At 35.0% G+C, this 17,610-nt stretch overlaps 1 pseudogene; it reads left to right on the forward strand.

Annotated features, from left to right (window-relative positions):
* The first annotated feature begins 4,704 nt into the window (after positions 1-4,704).
* On the forward strand, positions 4,705-5,458 carry LOC138414089 (UDP-glucuronosyltransferase 2A3 pseudogene; annotated as a pseudogene).
* Positions 5,459-17,610: the final 12,152 nt, after the last annotated feature.

The following is a 17,610-nucleotide window of genomic DNA, read 5'->3' on the forward strand; positions in this document are numbered from 1 at the left end:
TTTTAAATACAATTTTTAAAAGTTACTTCCCATTTGCAGTTATTACAAAATATTGGCTACATTCCCCATGTTGTTATGTATTAGTATGCGCAAGTATATTTACTAGCTTTGTCTTCTGAATAAGACTAAAAACCCCAGTAGCACTGAACACACCTAACATACCTTGATTTTTAAGTGCCATTCTCTAATAAAATGAACCAGCATTCATTGAAGAAATGGTTGATTTTAAGGTTGGGGCTGTGAAAATAGTAGAGGTTCCTGAAACATTTTGTGGTATCAGAAAGTAAAGAGTGCTTGAAAATGATGGGGTCATATCAAAAGGACATAGGAACTAATATATGAAAAAGTTTCCAAAATCTGTGACAATTTGAGCAATAAAATGAATAATGATAATAAATTAAATAGAATCTATAAAAATAAATTTTTGAGTTATAGTGATATAAGTAAATAAATAATTGAGTAAGTAGGAAATTCTTTAAATTCTAACTAATAAATATAGAAGGAACAATTAAATTTTTTAATTGACTGGGTTTTTAACATTACATTTACACAACCATAATAAAGTTATCAAAACTAGGAATTCTTATTAAAACATTGTCAATTATCCTGATGATACCCTTTTTTCTTTCCAATATACAATCCAGGTTTCCCCCTTATATTTACTTGTCCAGTCTCCCTGCTCTTCAATTTGTGACAGTTCCCACAGTCTTTCTTTGTTTTTTCCTTTATGAAGAGTACTGGCTAGTTATTTTTCAGAATATCCCTCAATTTTTTTTTCTGGTATTCTCTTGTGATTAGGGTGAGATGATGCATTTGGGGTAAGAATACTACCAAAGCAATCTTGTGTCCTTCACAGTGTGACATAGCAGAGGTACATCATAGAGATAGGTTATTACTAGTGACCATATTTTGATCACTTAGTTAAGATGGTGTCTGCCAGGATTCTCCCTATTTCACCCTTTGTAATTAATAAGTATCTTGAAGGGAGATACTGTGAGACTATGCAAATCATGCTATTCATACGTCTGCACATATTTTTACAATCCTTTACAGTAAATTTCCAATTAATAGTTACAGAAGGAGTAATGGAAATAGAAAATCACTATTAGGCAAACACATAGTAATAACTACTGCAGGGTATACAGAAATTTCTATACTTAATTTGAAACTTTTTATGTCTAAAATGATTATTTATTTAAAAAGTTAAAGTAATTGGAAGATTTGGTTAAAGGAACATTAATGTAGGGTTTAGTTGTGCAGACTGGTTGCATGAAAAATGCACAAGCTTTAAAGAGTGAAAAAAGACTTGAGAGAGGAGGCACCAAGTAGGCAAAACCACTAACTAGATTCAAGTCTTAAGTCTATTCTCCATGCCTCTTCACCATTCTATCATATTTCCTATTTCATTTTTTTAAATTCAGAACTTAATTCCACATAACATCTTCTGATTTCTCTTTTGGGTCACTGTTCATTTGTACAGTTGCATTTAATCTGCTCTTCAGTCAAAACTGACTTTTAAATTTTATTTGTTGAATTCTTAATTTCCAGAAATTCACTTTATTTCTTTAGCAAATTTTCACAATTATTCTTTTTAATCTCTTGTTCCTTGCCTATATTTTCAGACTTCACTTTCATAGCCTTAAATCTATTGTACAAAATAATTTTATTTTTCATTCAAACAATAATAATACTTCAAATCATTGCGCTAATATTTCTGGTCTCTGTTGCTTTTTCTGGTTCTCAGTCCTGAAGCCTTGTTTCCTTGTGAAAAGGAGCTGTTTATTTCCCTTGAAATTTTATCTGTGGGAACCTTTGAAGCTGGGGTCAGTTTCTTCAAAGAGCCTTTTCTAGTTTGAGCTGCAAATCCATACAAAAGCTGACTGTGCTAATTCTAAGGGAAGATTTTTTTCATCCATACAATGCCAAGTCAAAAATAGCAATTTTCCTTGCTGTAAACTTCTGTGTAAAGGAATTATTCATAAAAGCGAGGCCATATCTCGAGAATCTAACATTACATGAACATACGCAGGGTGTGGGGTCTTAGGCAAACCTTCAGACTTTCCTTCTCCCTACTCCTGCCCTATACTGTGTATTCTTCAAAGAAATGACAAGCTTGAACATCAGAATTCCTGCTTTGACTTTGTTTAGGAATTCTGCTGCCTTTTTACTTTCTTGCCAAATCAAAAATGAATTTTAATGGGGCAATTTTATATTTTATCTAGAATTTTAAATGTTTCAGTTTGACATAAGTGAAAAAAGGCCTATATTTTTAAATTTATGCAAATAAATCCTTCAAAATCTGAGTTCTATCTTAGTTTTCTCATATAATAAAAGAACTTAGAAATATTTCTCTACCAAATTACACATGTATGTTGTGGTCAATTTCTGACCTGTATTATATATCTCTGCTCTCTCTTTGACTTTGTTTAAGCTGTTTACAGCATATGAATTTTGTCATAGTGAGTAGATAAATTTATGTCTTTTTTTTCAAATCACTTCTGGGTTACTTATCCTGTATAAAAGGACCTTCCTCCTTTAAGATTATAATGTTATCTCAATTTTTCTTTTCGTGGATTTATGGTTCTGTCCTATCTTCTTGTTTTCTGACTCTCTTTTGGATTCTACTTTTTACCAATTACTACCAGAACTTAGCCTAACTATGCAACATAGCACAACCCTCAATCCTTGGTCCTGGATTTATCTTGGCATCTTCTAAGCAAACCTAATCTGTGTTTTCATTTTAGCAAAACAGATAATCTCTCAAGGGATTTGAAATTTCAATATATCTCTTTCAAACTATTGAAATCAGTATAATTTTGTAACTGAATATAACCCTTGATATAACTATGCCACACATCTTAGAACACAAATACATTAATATTATCTTTTACTTCTAAGTGATACTTTTCAACCTGCTAAATAGACTCTTAAAGACTTAGCTAACTCATAATTCCATCATTCCCTTCCTCCACTAAGCAACCTCCTTCATGGGCTTTGCCCTTCCTCAATTCATCTCTACCTTATATGATCCATCTCCCTTATACTTGCAGAATAAGTATTAGTTAACTGGTTAACTTAGTTTCTCCAATAATCTGTGAGATCATTTTGAATTAGAACTGTATCTTACTTGTCTCTTTATGCCCTGCAAATAATATAGAATCTGGTATATAATAAGTGCTAAAAATTGCTTGTTGAAGGTATGAAATATCAAGAATTCGGAGAAGAATTGGAATTGGATTGAAATATGGATGGATGACTAGACATAAAATCTGTACTTCTAAATTTTACCCCTCTCTTGGATTCACAGACATGTCCAGTCTTTAACTTACACACTGCAGGTCAAAAATTCTTCTGATAGCCACTCTTCCTTTAGTGTTTCATGATTTTGCTAGTGTCATTATCACACTCTGGTTGCTCAAAGTATAAACCAAGCACTTCCTTGTTAACTACTGGTCACCTTTCACTTCCTGTCAGTCATTAAGACTTTCATTCTATGCTCTCCATTCACAAATCAATATTATATTCTCCCTGATACTCTCATCAAATCTTGCTTTCTTAATATTTAATTTTTAACCAGTTACATATTCTTTTTTCTCTACAACTCAAATCCTATTTAGAGGTCAGAATAGTTTTATTAAAGGATATATATGATCATTTTCTGAACCTGATTCGAAAATTTGAGTAGACATATTTTTATGGAGATTAAAACTGAACCCAGGGGCTTCCCTGGTGGCGCAGTGGTTGAGAGTCCACCTGCCAATGCAGGGGACACGGGCTTGTGCCCCGGTCCGGGAGAATCGCACATGCCGCGGAGCGGCTGGGCCCGTGGGCCGTGGCCACTGAGCCTGCGCGTCCGGAGCCTGTGCTCCACAACGGGAGAAGCCATAACGGTGAGAGGCCCGCGTACTGCAAAAAAAAAAAAACTGAACCCAGAGTATAGCATTCAAGGCTCTCCAAAGTGTCTTATTTTAACTAATATTTTCCTTTTCTGCACAGTTCTTTTGTGATAGCCTCTGCTCCATACATACTGAACTAATAACTGTATACTTAAATGACCATGACTTACATATTCATCTTTTTCTCCTGCTCTTCTACTCACCTTCAGAACCCTTCTCCTGTAATCTTTGCTTCTGGGCTCAGCTGAAATGTCCCCTCCATCTTGAAGCTGTGTCTGATTTTCTTCACATTACAGTGACAGCATTTTCTGAGGCCCTGAAACTCTGTACCTTTGAACAGTATTTAGTATATTCCTCCTATATTATGTGATGTATGTGTTTTATCCACATACTAGCATGTGACCAACCTTATGACAAGACCTACATTTTATGTTTACCCAAATTATTAATCATCATGTTCCAAAAGATACACCATATTATTTACTAGACTTACTTAAATGGCTTCTTCTATCACATTTTAAAATTTTCATTTAAAAATATCTTTTCTATTTTAACATATTTAAAACAAACTCCTAGAATGTGGCAATCATTTCCTCCAAAATATATAAATATTTCATACCTCCTCCTGAACAAATTTCATATAGTACTGTGCACAGTTAAAAACACTGGCAAAGTTCTCTGAATGTAAGTGCCATTTCCTAACTCTAGAAATTAATTTTTAACTTGATCTATGTCTAAATTGCCATTTCATTTCTGTGCCCAGCAAATATTCAACCTCTGTAGAGAAGTGAGTGAGGCAGCTGCTGTCATGGTGTCTGAGAAATGGGTTTCAGCAATTCTACTGCTGCAGCTCAGCTTCACTGGCTGTGGATTCTGTGAGACGGTCCTGGTGTGGCCCTGTGACATGAGTCATTGGCTCAATCTAAAGGTTATTTTGGAGAAACTCACAAAAAGGTGCTACGAAGTAACTGTGTTGGTGTCTCCACAAAATCTCATCACTGATCACAACAAGCCTTCCACACTGAACTTTGAGGTGGTCCCTGTGCCACAGGACAGAAAGACTGCTGAAAATACACTAAATGACTTTTCAGACCTGTCTGTTAACGTCATGCCATCATTGTCACCCTAACAATCAGCAAAACAACTGCAAGAATTTTTTCTTCAAATAAGTAGACACTTAACACTTCTGTGTGAGAGTGTTGTCTACAACCAGTCAATCATGAAGAAGCTCCAGGAAACTAACTATAATGTTATGATTATAGACCCTGTGATGCCCTGTGGAGAGCTGATTGCTGAGTTTCTGGGAGTCCCTTTTGTGTACACGCTAAGGCTCTCCTTGGGTAGCACAAGGGAGGAATACTGTGGGAAACTTCCAGCTCCGCCTTCCTATGTGCCTGTTGCCATGGTAGGACTAACAGACAAAATGACATTTCCAGAAAGGGTAAAAAAATTAATGCTTTCCATTTTCTTTGACTTCTGGCTCCAACAATATGACTGACACTCAGCTTTGGGACCAGTTTTACAGTAAAGTATTAGGTAAGAGACTCTGCTTTTCATTCTAAAGTAGTTATCAGAAGAAGCTAAGGAGGTTTAAGAAAAGTCTAGGAAGATGAAAGGAATATATTTTTAAAACTTTCACTTCCACATAAAATTCCACAACTGATAGCAATGAACTGTTATTCAATAAATAATTGGGAAGGGGAGGCAAGAAATATCTTGCTATAGTTACTCTTTCTTTCCAGTCATCTATTTTGTAGGATACTTCAATACTTAAAAGATTGTTACCAAAACAAAATGAAATATAAAACATGCTATTAAATGTCAATCCAGTGGAAGATGTATTTTTGTCAGATGCAGTATATCACAAATAGGTCTAGTACACTGAGTTTTCATAAAGGAGGACGTTTGACTTCTTATTGGTAAAGAGAGTGTAATGTTTGTTGAAAGAGGAAGATAATCTTCTTGCCTGGTTTCAGTAATAAACTGAAACCTAAGCTATATTAACAATGGGATTAAATTTGTTATTTAACTTTCTTTGAATTTTGCTCTACAAATTTAGAATATCATAGACTATTAGATTGAAAATTTATACCATTCTCCTGTTGGACCAGAGTACCTTCTATTCCTATCTCTCTCATAAATTTGGGATGAAACTTCAGTAAGTCCTATGTGAACTGCTTCATCATAGCTGGTCATACTGAAAAGTTTCCTAGTATGTTTTATGTTTCTTGGAGGAGCATAATACAGAAACCTGGAAAATTAAATAGAAACTTAAAAGAGTTTACAGCTTGAGGTGTTAAAAACAGCATATTTTTCACTTCACTAGTTACATACGTTCTATTTTTAATCACTTGCCTTTTCTAATAAAGAATGGTTTTGCTTTACAATTTTCACATATCTAGCTCTTATCTGATCCCATCAGCTGAGGCTGGCTTTCACTTCAAATATTTTTTTTTTTAACTGAAGTATAGTTGATTTACAATGTTGTGTTAATTTCTGCTGTATAGAAAAGTTATTCAGTTATATATATGTATACATTCTTTTTTATATTCTTTTTCCATTATGGTTTATTTCAGGATATTGAATATAGTTCTCGTGCTATACAGTAGGACCTTGTTGTTTATCCATTCTATATATAATAGTGCATCTGTTAACCCAGAATTCCCACTTTATCCCTTCCCCCACCTCCCTTCCCCCTTGGCAACCACAAGTCTGTTCTCTATATCTGTGAATCTGTTTCCGTTTCATAGATAGGCTCATATGTGTCATATTTTAGATTCCACATATAAGTGATATCATATGGTACTTGTCTTTCTCTTTCTGACTTACTTAGGATGATAATCTCTAGTTCCAGCCATGTTGCTGCAAATGGCATTATTTCATTCCTTTTTATGGCTGAGTAATATTCCATTGTATATATATACTACATCTTCTTTATCCATTCATCTGTCGATGGACATTTAGGTTGTTTCCATGTCTTGGCTATTGTGAATAGTGCTGCTATGAACATTGGGATTCATGTATCTTTTTGAATTACGGTTTTCTTTGGATATATGCCCAGGAGTGGAATTGCTGGACCATATGGTTCTAATTTTCATTTTCTGAGGAACCTTCATACTGTTTTCCATAGTGGCTACACCAACTTACATTGCCACCAACAGTGTAGGAGGGTTCCCTTTTCTCCACACCCTCTCCAGCATTTGTTATCACTCCAAATATTTTTGAGAGTCATGAAGAAATATGAACTAACAAACAAAAGATCATACTGGGTATTATAAATATTAACTAATTTAACTTCCTTAATGTAGTAGTTTTCTAGGGATGCTATAACTAAATCTAAAAGACTAGATGGCATAAAAAAACAGAAGTCTATTTTCTCACAGTTCTGGAAGCTAGAAGTCCAAGACCAAGGTGTTGTCAAGGCTGGTTTCCCTTGAGGCCTATCTCTCTGGCTTGTAGATGGTCACCTTCTTGCTATGTCCTCTCATGGTCTTTCCTCTGTATATGTAAATTCACAGTGTCTCTTCCTCTTCTTGTAAGGTGATCTGTCATGTTAGATTAGGGCCCCACTCTTATAACCTCATTTAATTTTAATTACCTCTTTAAAGGACCTATGTTCAAATACAGTCAGATTTCAATATATTAATGTTAGAGGAACATAGTTCAGTCCATAACACTGATTTTTAATAGACACATTGTTTCACAGAAATAATAGTCAAAATAACCCACTTTAAAAATCCTTAGATTTACACACGATTTTGAATTTACACTGAATTGATTTCACAGTAAATAATTTAACAACTGATAAGAACTTCCTGGGTATAGGCAGTGTGTGGATTTAAGGTAAATAAGACTAGGGCCTTGGCCTCAATACTTCCCTCACAAATAAACACAAAACACAGAATTAGAAAAATACTCTGATTATTAGAGATGCTGCCCTAGTTCTAATCAATAACTTTCTAGGACATTTGTCATATTATACATAAATAGAGGAAAGGTATAGGATTCTGTATGTATACATATTATGAAACAAATACAGTCCTTAGGATCAATGGCAAATTTTTAACTCTAACATCTTTAATAGGTTTTTCTTTTACTGTAAGTACTGTCATTGATTTTCATTGCTATACTCTCATGTTCTTTATTAAGCAATTCTGAATGCACTATGAGTATAATTTCATTCCTGATGTCATGATAAAAATACCTAATACAAATTGCTAAAAAATTTGAATGGAACAAAAGTATATATAATGAATGTTAATTAGCTTCATGTTTCTCCTACATAAGCACTATTAACTTTTCTTATTTTTACATCAAGGTATTGTCTATGTATTATTAAACATAAATATACATTTTTTTCTTTCTTTTACCAGTAGGAATAATGAGTAAATATTCATGTTTACCTACTTTTTCACTTAATATATATTTGACATCTTTCCACACAACATTTTAAAATCTACATTATCCTTTATATTGATTTAGTAATATTCATATGAATGGGTATAACAAATCATTGAACTGGTCTAGTGTGAAAGTTATACTTCGATTGTTCCAGCTCTGGTGTTACAAAAAAACATATATATATTGCCCTAAACTTTGGTACTTATATCTCTGCCACAATGTCCTCTAAAATTTTTGAAACATTTAACCTTTATCTTCAGACCTTTTCTTAGGTGGCCAGCAATTATTCCATTTTCTTATGGGCTGTTTATTCTATTGATCTCTAACTGGTCTGGAATTTTAGGGAATCTAAAGCCTTTCTTTCTATGATATGCATTACAAACATCTTTTTAAGCTCATCAATTGACTTAGGAATTTTAAACCAATTTACATCAACATAAAAATATTTTTATATAGTTTAAAAGATTACACATGAAGTTTCAGATTTTAGAAAATATCATACCAATAAAAAGTGAAAAAATGTAAGTATACAGTTGATGTAAATAATAAAATAAACTTCTGTGTGCCATACAAGCAAGTTAAGAAATAGATAGTCGTCAGTTTCTTAGAAACATGCTTCTTCCAGTAAAAACCACAAGTCTGATTTTGGCGAACATTTTCTTGGAAATTTGATGTTTACCATTATATGTGATTTCCTCAACACTCTATTGTTTAGTTTATTTAAATATTATACAAATACAAGCATAGATGGGCTACTTATGCTCAATACTCTTTTTTTTTTTTTTTTTTTTTTTGCAGTACGCGGACCACTCACTGTTGTGGCCTCTCCCGCTGCGGAGCACAGGCTCCGGATGTGCAGGCTCAGCGGCCATGGCTCACAGGCCTAGCTTCTCCGCAGCATGTGGGATCTTTCCCGACCGGGGCACGAACCCGTGTCCCCTGCACCGGCAGGCAACCACTGCGCCACCAGGGAAGCCCATGCTCAATACTCTTAAAGATGCAATCATGTTTTTTTTTTTAAGCTCTATAGATAGTGTTCTGTTGTGTGACTACATCATGACATTTTGTGGGTGGACAACTATCTATTTACAATTTTTTTTTATATAATGCTGCTATTATGAACATTTTTGTATATGTCCTCTGTTGTAATAACAGAGCAATAGTATCAATAGGATGTAAATTGTATATATATATATATAATATATTTCCCCTACTAGGTAATTTCAGACTTTTCTCAAAAACTTATACTCCAGCCAAGACTATACAAAATTTTACCTTAACCAACACAGCATTTTAGTCCTCACAGTACCACATCCTTACTTAGCATATGATTGAATGACTTTTATTAACAGTCATCAGCAACTGTCGCCATGTTCTAATTTTATAATGCCTCAAAATAATGATTTTTTTTTAAGTTTGGTCAATATGGTAGGTCTGAAATTGCATCTTAGGTTTTATTTAGATTTCTATTACTAAGATTAAGTAACTTTTCATATTTTATGGGCCGTTTTTATTTCTTTTTCAGTGAATATCTTTCTCATGTCTTTTGCCCATTTTTTCTAATGGGTTTGCTTGTGCTTTCATTATGGATTCAATAAATTCCTTGTATACTCTATATAAGCCTTTGTTAGTTTCATGTATTGCAAACATCTTCTTGGCAGTTTATAATGTGCTTCTCATTGTCCTAAATATCATATGAAGACCTTCAGGTTTTAAACTTAATGGAGTCAAATTAATTAACCATTTTCTTTATGCACTTGAGGAAATCCTTTCTTACTCTGAAAGCATAAAGATTGTCTTTTGTATTGTCTCCAAAGAAGCTATGGTCTTGCTTTGCTTTTGAAGATTTTAATCTACTTACTAATTTATTTTTGTGTATTTTGTAGGTTGGACTCGATTTCTTTTCTTTTCACCTTCCTTCCTTTGCTGTTCCTCCTTCTTCCTTCTTTCATGCCTCCTTCCCTCTCTTCTTCTCTCCTCTCCTTTCTTTCTTCTTACCCTTGCCCAGGGATAAGGAGTTGTACCATTACTATTTATTCAAGGCTTCTTCTTTTCCCTAGTTAACTACAATGTTTGCTTTATCATTCAGAAATTTCACTACTTAAGTGGTTTTTCTTCTATTCATTATCTTTCTTTCTTGTACTTGTTCTTTTTTGTAGCTTTATTAAGACATAATTGACATATAACATTGTGTAAGTTTAAAGTGCACAACATGATGACTTGATACACACAGAAGTATAGCGAAATGTTCACTACAGTAATGTTAGTTAGCACATCCATCACCCCACCTATTTACTATTTTTGTGGTGAGAACATTTAACGTCTACTCTCTTAGCAGCTTTCAAGTATATAGTACAGTATTGTTAACCATAGTCATCATACTGAATATTAGATCCCCAGAACTTATTCATCTTATAACTGAAAGTTCGTACCCTTTGACCAACATCTCCCTAAGCCTCCCCTGCCCATCCATGAAAATCACCAATCCACTCCCCATTTCTTTGAATTTGGCCTTTTTTTTTTTAAGGTTCCACATTTCAGTGAGATCATGTAGTATTTGTTTTTCTCTGTCTGACTTATTTCACTTAGAATGTTTCATTCATTTTGTCACAAATGTCAAGATTTTCTTCTTTTTCATGGCTGAATAATATTCCATTATGTATATGTGTGTGTGTGTGTGTACCACATCCTCTACCCACCCATCAAAAATTAGACTTATGGACTGTGGCTGGGAGGAGCTGGAACTAAGTGTATGGCCATTTCAGTATCTCTGAGAGCACAGACAGGAGTGTCTCCTACTGGGTCCCTGTGTGGCAGATCTGCTAATGGACTGTAGCTGTGATGGAGTTGCAGCTAAGTAGGGAACTCTTCAGGATCTCTGGGGACACAGCCTTGAGTGTATTTTGCTGGGTCTGTAAGTTAGCAGGATTTTTCACAGACTGTGGCTAGAAGGGGCTAGAGCCAAGTTAGGGCCCTTTCAGAATCTCCAGGTTGTAGGTCAAAGTGCCTCCCTCTGGGACCCTGAACCCTCAGGACAGCAGGCAGACTGTGGCTGTGAGCAAGCTGGAGTTAAGTATAGGAGCCTTTCAGGATCTCCTGGGGTGCAGACAGGAGCGCCTCCTGCCTGGCTGCTGTGCCAGCAAGGCTACTTGAGGACTGTGGCTGGGAGGGGCTGCAGCCCAGTTACAGGGTCTTTTCAGAATCTACAGTCTGACCAAGTTTAGCAAACTTGCTTCCAGGGATCCCATAGGTGCTCGAGCCAGTTCATGGGCCACTTCAGGGCCCACAGCTGAGACTGAAGTTTGTGTGTTTATTACTCGACATGCAGGTGGGCATGATTCTTCTTGGGTTCCTTGGCATATGGTGTTGGTGACAGAACCAAAGAGAAACAGGCTGTAGCTGAGTTCTCAGGGGTATAGAGCTTTTTTCCACGTCTGCACCCAGGATCACACTCTATGGGTCAGTCATCTGATTGCAAACTTGCCTTCTCAAAAGGTCTTTTTCTGTCTTGTACTGCACCCAGATTTCACAGTCTCCTATCTGTATCCTGAATCTCCAACAAAGGCACATTTGTCTGTGGATAAATGCCAAATCATTGTTGTTGAGGGGTAGGAGGATACATGAGAGACATCTTATTTGGTCATCCTGCTCAAAATACCTAGAAGGGTAATACCCTATCCCCTTTTATCTCTTCTAGAGCACCTTGGTTATCCTTAGCTCTTTGCTCTTCTATTGTAGATTTTTTAAATTAAATGTAAAATTCTACAGAAATTATCAAGTTTCATGAACCTTGGGATTTTGAGATTTTAATAAGAATTACAAGGAATCTGTAGATTGATTTGGAGAGAATGGACATCTTTATGAATTTTGATTTTCCTATCAATGCACATGATAGCTCTATTTATTTTTCTACAATTTTTTTTTATTGGAGTATAATTGCTTTACAATGGTGTGTTAGTTTCTGCTTTATAACAAAGTGAATCAGTTATACATATACATATGTTCCCATATCTCTTCCCTCTTGCGTCTCCTTCCCTCCCACCCTCCCTATCCCACCCCTCCAGGAGGTCACAAAGCACCAAGCTGATCTTCCTGTGCTATGCAGCTGCTTCCCACTAGCTATCTACCTTACGTTTGGTAGTGTATATATGTCCATGCCTCTCTCTTGCTTTGTCACAGCTTACCCTTCCCCCTCCCCATATCCTCAAGTCCATTCTTTAGCAGATCTGTGTCTTTATTCCTGTCTTACCCCTAGGTTCTTCATGACATACAATGGGTTTTAATAAGACTTTACAATTCTAATCAGACATAGTTTACACAACTCTTATACAATTATTCAACAATTAGAAGTTGAAGTATATATTTTACTTATATTTTCTTTTATTCATACACACAAATTTCAGTTGCCATTTCACAATATTTTGTATCCACTGAAATTATCAAACTCTATTCTAATAATGTATCTGTATATTCTTTTGGAATATACAGAGAGTTTCAGCTTATCTGAACACTCAAGAGCAGAGACTCAGGATTGGAAATCACCACAGGAACCAGTCCCTGGGTAGGAACACCTAAACTATAATTGGTGAATTGCTGGAGGTTCAGTGTGGACAAATCTGAGGGTTAAAAAATCCAGTGGGACTCAATCATAAGGGAGTCCCCACAATATTGTGAGATTTACTTCCAGGAGCTCAACCAATTTTCCATAGTAAATATCAAAGAAAAATCCCTTACTTCCAGTTAGGGGAGGGGAAAAGGAATCATTTTGAAAGAAGCTAGAGCACTCTGTTCTTCCTAAAAAGGTCTGTCCTCAGGGTAAACTAGTTAACCAGTACACAATGTGTTGGGGTATTATCAGAGCCTAACTGACCTGCAGAAGAAAAATACCCAACTCCAGGTCCCTCTAGACTACCACATGGAAAAGGGATATACCCAACTCTAGACCATCCTGCCCCAAGTAAAGTGGGAGAAAAAATTGAGAAAGAGTTGTGACGAGTCCAGAGGCATAGACTCAGTAAAATACTGAGACCAATCTTAGGGCTGTAGACTGCCTCTCTCCCCACAGTTCATGACCACATTTAAAAGGCCTATTTACAATAGTTTATTTTACCCAGTACATCATGACTGGCTATGAAGAAAAAATTACAAGGCATACCAAAAGGCAAAAACACATTTCGAATAGTCAGAACAATCATCACCAGAGATGGCAAGAATGTTGTAATTTTCAAAACAAGGACCTGAAACAATTATGATTAATATGCTAAAGGCTCTAAATAGAAAAAGTGGACAACATGTAAAAACAGATGAACTGTGTAAGCAGTGAGATGCAAATCCTAAGAAAAACCAAAAAAGGAGAGATAAAAAAATTGTAACAAAAATGAATTCAAAGATGAAATTATACTAATTCTTTACAGTCATTTTTAGAGGATAAAAGCTGAGGGAATAAGTTCTAACTCATTTTATGAGGATAGCATTACCTAAATGTCAAAACCAGACAAAGACATTACAAGGGAAGAAAGCCACAGATCAATATTTCTCATAAACATAGAGTCAGAAGTCCTCAACAAAATGTTAGAAAATTCTGCTCTGTGAAATAAAATGTAAAGAGAATGAAAAGACAAGGCACAGACTGGGAGAAAATATTTGCAAAAGACAGGTCTGATAAAGAACTGTTATCCAAAATGTTTTTTAAAAACACTTAAAACTCCACAAGAAGAAATCATGAAACCTGATTAAAAAGTAGACCAAAGACCATAACAGATACTGCACAAAGGAGATATATAGTTGGCAAATAAGCATATAAAAAGATGCTCCATGTCATTTGTTTTGAGGGAAATGCAAATTAAAATAATAATGAGATACCACTTCACATCTATTAAAATGGCCAAAATGCAAAACACTGACAACACCAAAAGCTGGAAAGTTGTGGAACAGGAAATCTCCTTATTGCTAGTGGGAATGTAAAGTGGTACAGCCACTTGGGAAACACTTAGGCGGTTTCTTATAAAAGTAAACATACTCTTACCATACTACCACACTCCTTGGTATTTAACTAAAGGAGTTAAAAACATGTTTACACGAAAATGTGCACGTGGATATTTATAGAAGTTTTATTCGTAATTGGCAAAACTTGGAAGCAATCACATTGCCCTTCAGTTGGTGAATGAATAAACTTGGAAGCAACCAAGTTGCAGATCCAAACAAAGGAATATTATTCAGCTCTAAAAAATGAGTTATTGAGCCACAAATAGACATGGAACAATGGAAGAACCTTAAGTCCCTATTATTAAGGAAAAAAATCCAATCTGAAAAGTTTACCTACTGTACGATTCAAACTCTGACATTCTGGGAAAGGTAAAACTGTGGAGACCATAAAAAAAAAAAAATCAATGGTTGCTAGGGGGTTAGATGGGGATGGGGGATTTATAGGCAGAGCATGAAAGAATATTGGGGTAGTGAAAATACTCTGTATGATACCATAATGATTGATCATGTCTTTATTATTTGTCCAAAACCACAGAATTTATAATACTAGGAGTTAATTATAATGTAAACAACAGACTTTGGATGATTATAATGTTTCAGTGTGGGTTCATCAATTGCAACAAACGTACGATTCTCTTGGGGGATGTTGATACTGAAGGAGTCTATGCATGTGTGAAGACAAGGGTACACGGGAGATATTTCCACTTTCCCCTCAGTTTTGCTGTGATCCAAAAATTGCTCTAAAAAAGTAAAGTATTAATTTTTTAAAAGTGATACAGAAATTATGCATATTAGTTTTCTCACATGCCTTTGAAAGGAATGAATAAGCTAAAGAGCCTAGAAAAGTTATTTCTAGGTTGATATCTGCGGCTTGCCTAACTTACCACCGAGAGATTGGTAACTGTCCTCTGCTCAATTCCCTCCATCCAACTCACCTACATTAAGGCTTTTGCCATACATTCAGGCTACCTCTAAGAATTCTTTGAAACTGAAAGGCATCTCAGTAAACTCACCATGTAGGATTACAGTAATAGATTCAAACAATGGTAATTCAAATTTAATGGCCATTTATCAATTATTTATATAATTTTCCACTGTGTTCATAACTCATTTTGTGTAATAATATAACTATAGGAAAAAGATTGGTGGTAAAGTTTAATTCCATATTTTTGTTTTGCAAGTCCTCAGCATAACATTTAGAATGTCTTATGAAAGTATTTAACAACTTTTGCATACTTTTGCTCAGTTTTGTTCTCACATTTGATTGGCTTTGTATTTCATACTGCGCATAACTGTTTCAAATATAGAAGCTTAGTGAATACTTTAAGCTAGGTCTTTCTTAAAATGTGGTCTACAGGTTTACACAATAATTTCACCTAAGTACTTAGTAATCAAGGCAGGATGTCACACGCATGGAACAAGACATCTAAAGAACAATAACATATTGGTGGGAAAATGTGAGACAGTGTTCTCATCCAGTCTCTGGCAATTTCAAGCTGAGTGTCCTTGGAAATTGCTTCTTTATTATCAAATTAAATCATTGCCTATATAACTTCAGACATATATCCAAGCATTACAAAGTAGTAATGATTCTAAAAGGAGGCTATCCAACCTGCAGTATACATGATCACCAATTCTGAATAGAATCCTTAAAAAAGGAACATTCTCATCTGAATTTTTCTTTACTTGGATGCAAAACATGTTTTCTGTGTATACGAATGATTGACTTGGTAATTTGCAAATACTCGTTCTTCTCCACAGTGTCAATAACAGAGCTATGCTGCTGGATGTCTTCAGTTTGCTACACCAAATCTATTTTCAAAATCATAGGGGTCTTTTGTGAATGATATTACTTTTTTTTTTTTACTTTACTTTGATATTTAAGCAGAGAATGAAGTCTGCCATGTGACATGTTAAAAATATCATTGTGTCCATAGTATAGATATTGGATTGAAGAACAGGAAGCTAGAGCCTTGGAAATCATTAAGAAGACTGCTGTAGTCTTCCTAACAAGCATGATAGAGTTATGAATAGGGACATTTACTATGATCATTTGAGTGATAAAGATGCTTTCGTGAGTCTTGGGCAGACTCTTACTGACAGGCTTTGGTCAGTAAGAAGAAGTTAAGTGTTGATGGAAGACATGGAATCAGACAGGGCCTCTTGGAGAGCAATGAGATTTACTGAGCCAGGAAACAGTTAGTTGAAAAAGCTTTTTTGAGATAGCAATGATGAGTTCAAATTCACTTTAAGAAATCTAAGGAGTTTTCAGGTGGAGATTTCTAGAAGTCATCTGTTAATACAAGGTTTAGTCTCAGCAGAGAGCATTAGAAATAAATTGGGAGTCATCAACATAAAGTAGAAATCATAAAACTGAGAAACCCAAACGCTGAATTTGTTCTTTATGACCATGATATCAGGGGTTTTTTAGGAGTAAAAGAGAAAATCATACACCCATATTCCAATGTTATTAAAGAATAAATATGGACTGCCAGAAATATTAGAAGCAAATAATATTGAGAAACAAAGGAAAATAATAGGTAAATACAGTAAGAATATTGTATTTAACTATCTTTATCAATAGGCAGTGAAGAGACAGATATTCATTTGCTTGGGTTGTGGGTAAACAAACATAATCTCTGTAGAAGACAGCAGGTTAAACGGTGCTCCCAGGTGAGTTCTTGATTTCTGTTTAGGGTAAGATGAATATTGAAGTTTAAAACTTTACTTCAGGATTCTGAATATGCTTTTCACACCAACTAAGGTATAGCTGAAGACAAGCTCTATTGAGTGTTATTACTGGAGATAGTAAACCAATATCTAAAATAAATAAAGGTACAGAAAGAGATAAGACATATCCCATGGCTCATTAGGTAATACCTTGCCACACTATTATGTTTATCCTTCCAACCCCACTTTTCACATGCAGACAATTTCACAAAAATGACTCAGACATGTTTCACAAGGTCACAAGGTAGAAAAATTATTCCATCCCAAACCCAATTATTAATATAGATATTTGGGCAATACCAATCTTGGCTCATATCTCTGATGAAAGAATTATGCCAGTCACCGGATACACAGAATAGAAAAGAAATGAGAATTAAATCAAGAATCCAAATCAAACAGGTAAGTGTGTAAATCTTAATATACCTGTGTGTATATGTGCCTGCATATGTGCTTGTGTGTGTGTAATGTTTCTTTATTCAATCATTATCTGTTTAGGGAGTTGAATCAAAATGGTAAAATACCAATTCCTGGGACATCAGATATTCTCTTAACATTAACTAAGTAAAACTAGCAGTCTAATTTCATTTATGGCATTGTC

This window comes from Delphinus delphis, chromosome 5 (genome assembly GCF_949987515.2).
Source record: "Delphinus delphis chromosome 5, mDelDel1.2, whole genome shotgun sequence".
NCBI classification, from domain to species: Eukaryota; Metazoa; Chordata; class Mammalia; order Artiodactyla; family Delphinidae; genus Delphinus; species Delphinus delphis.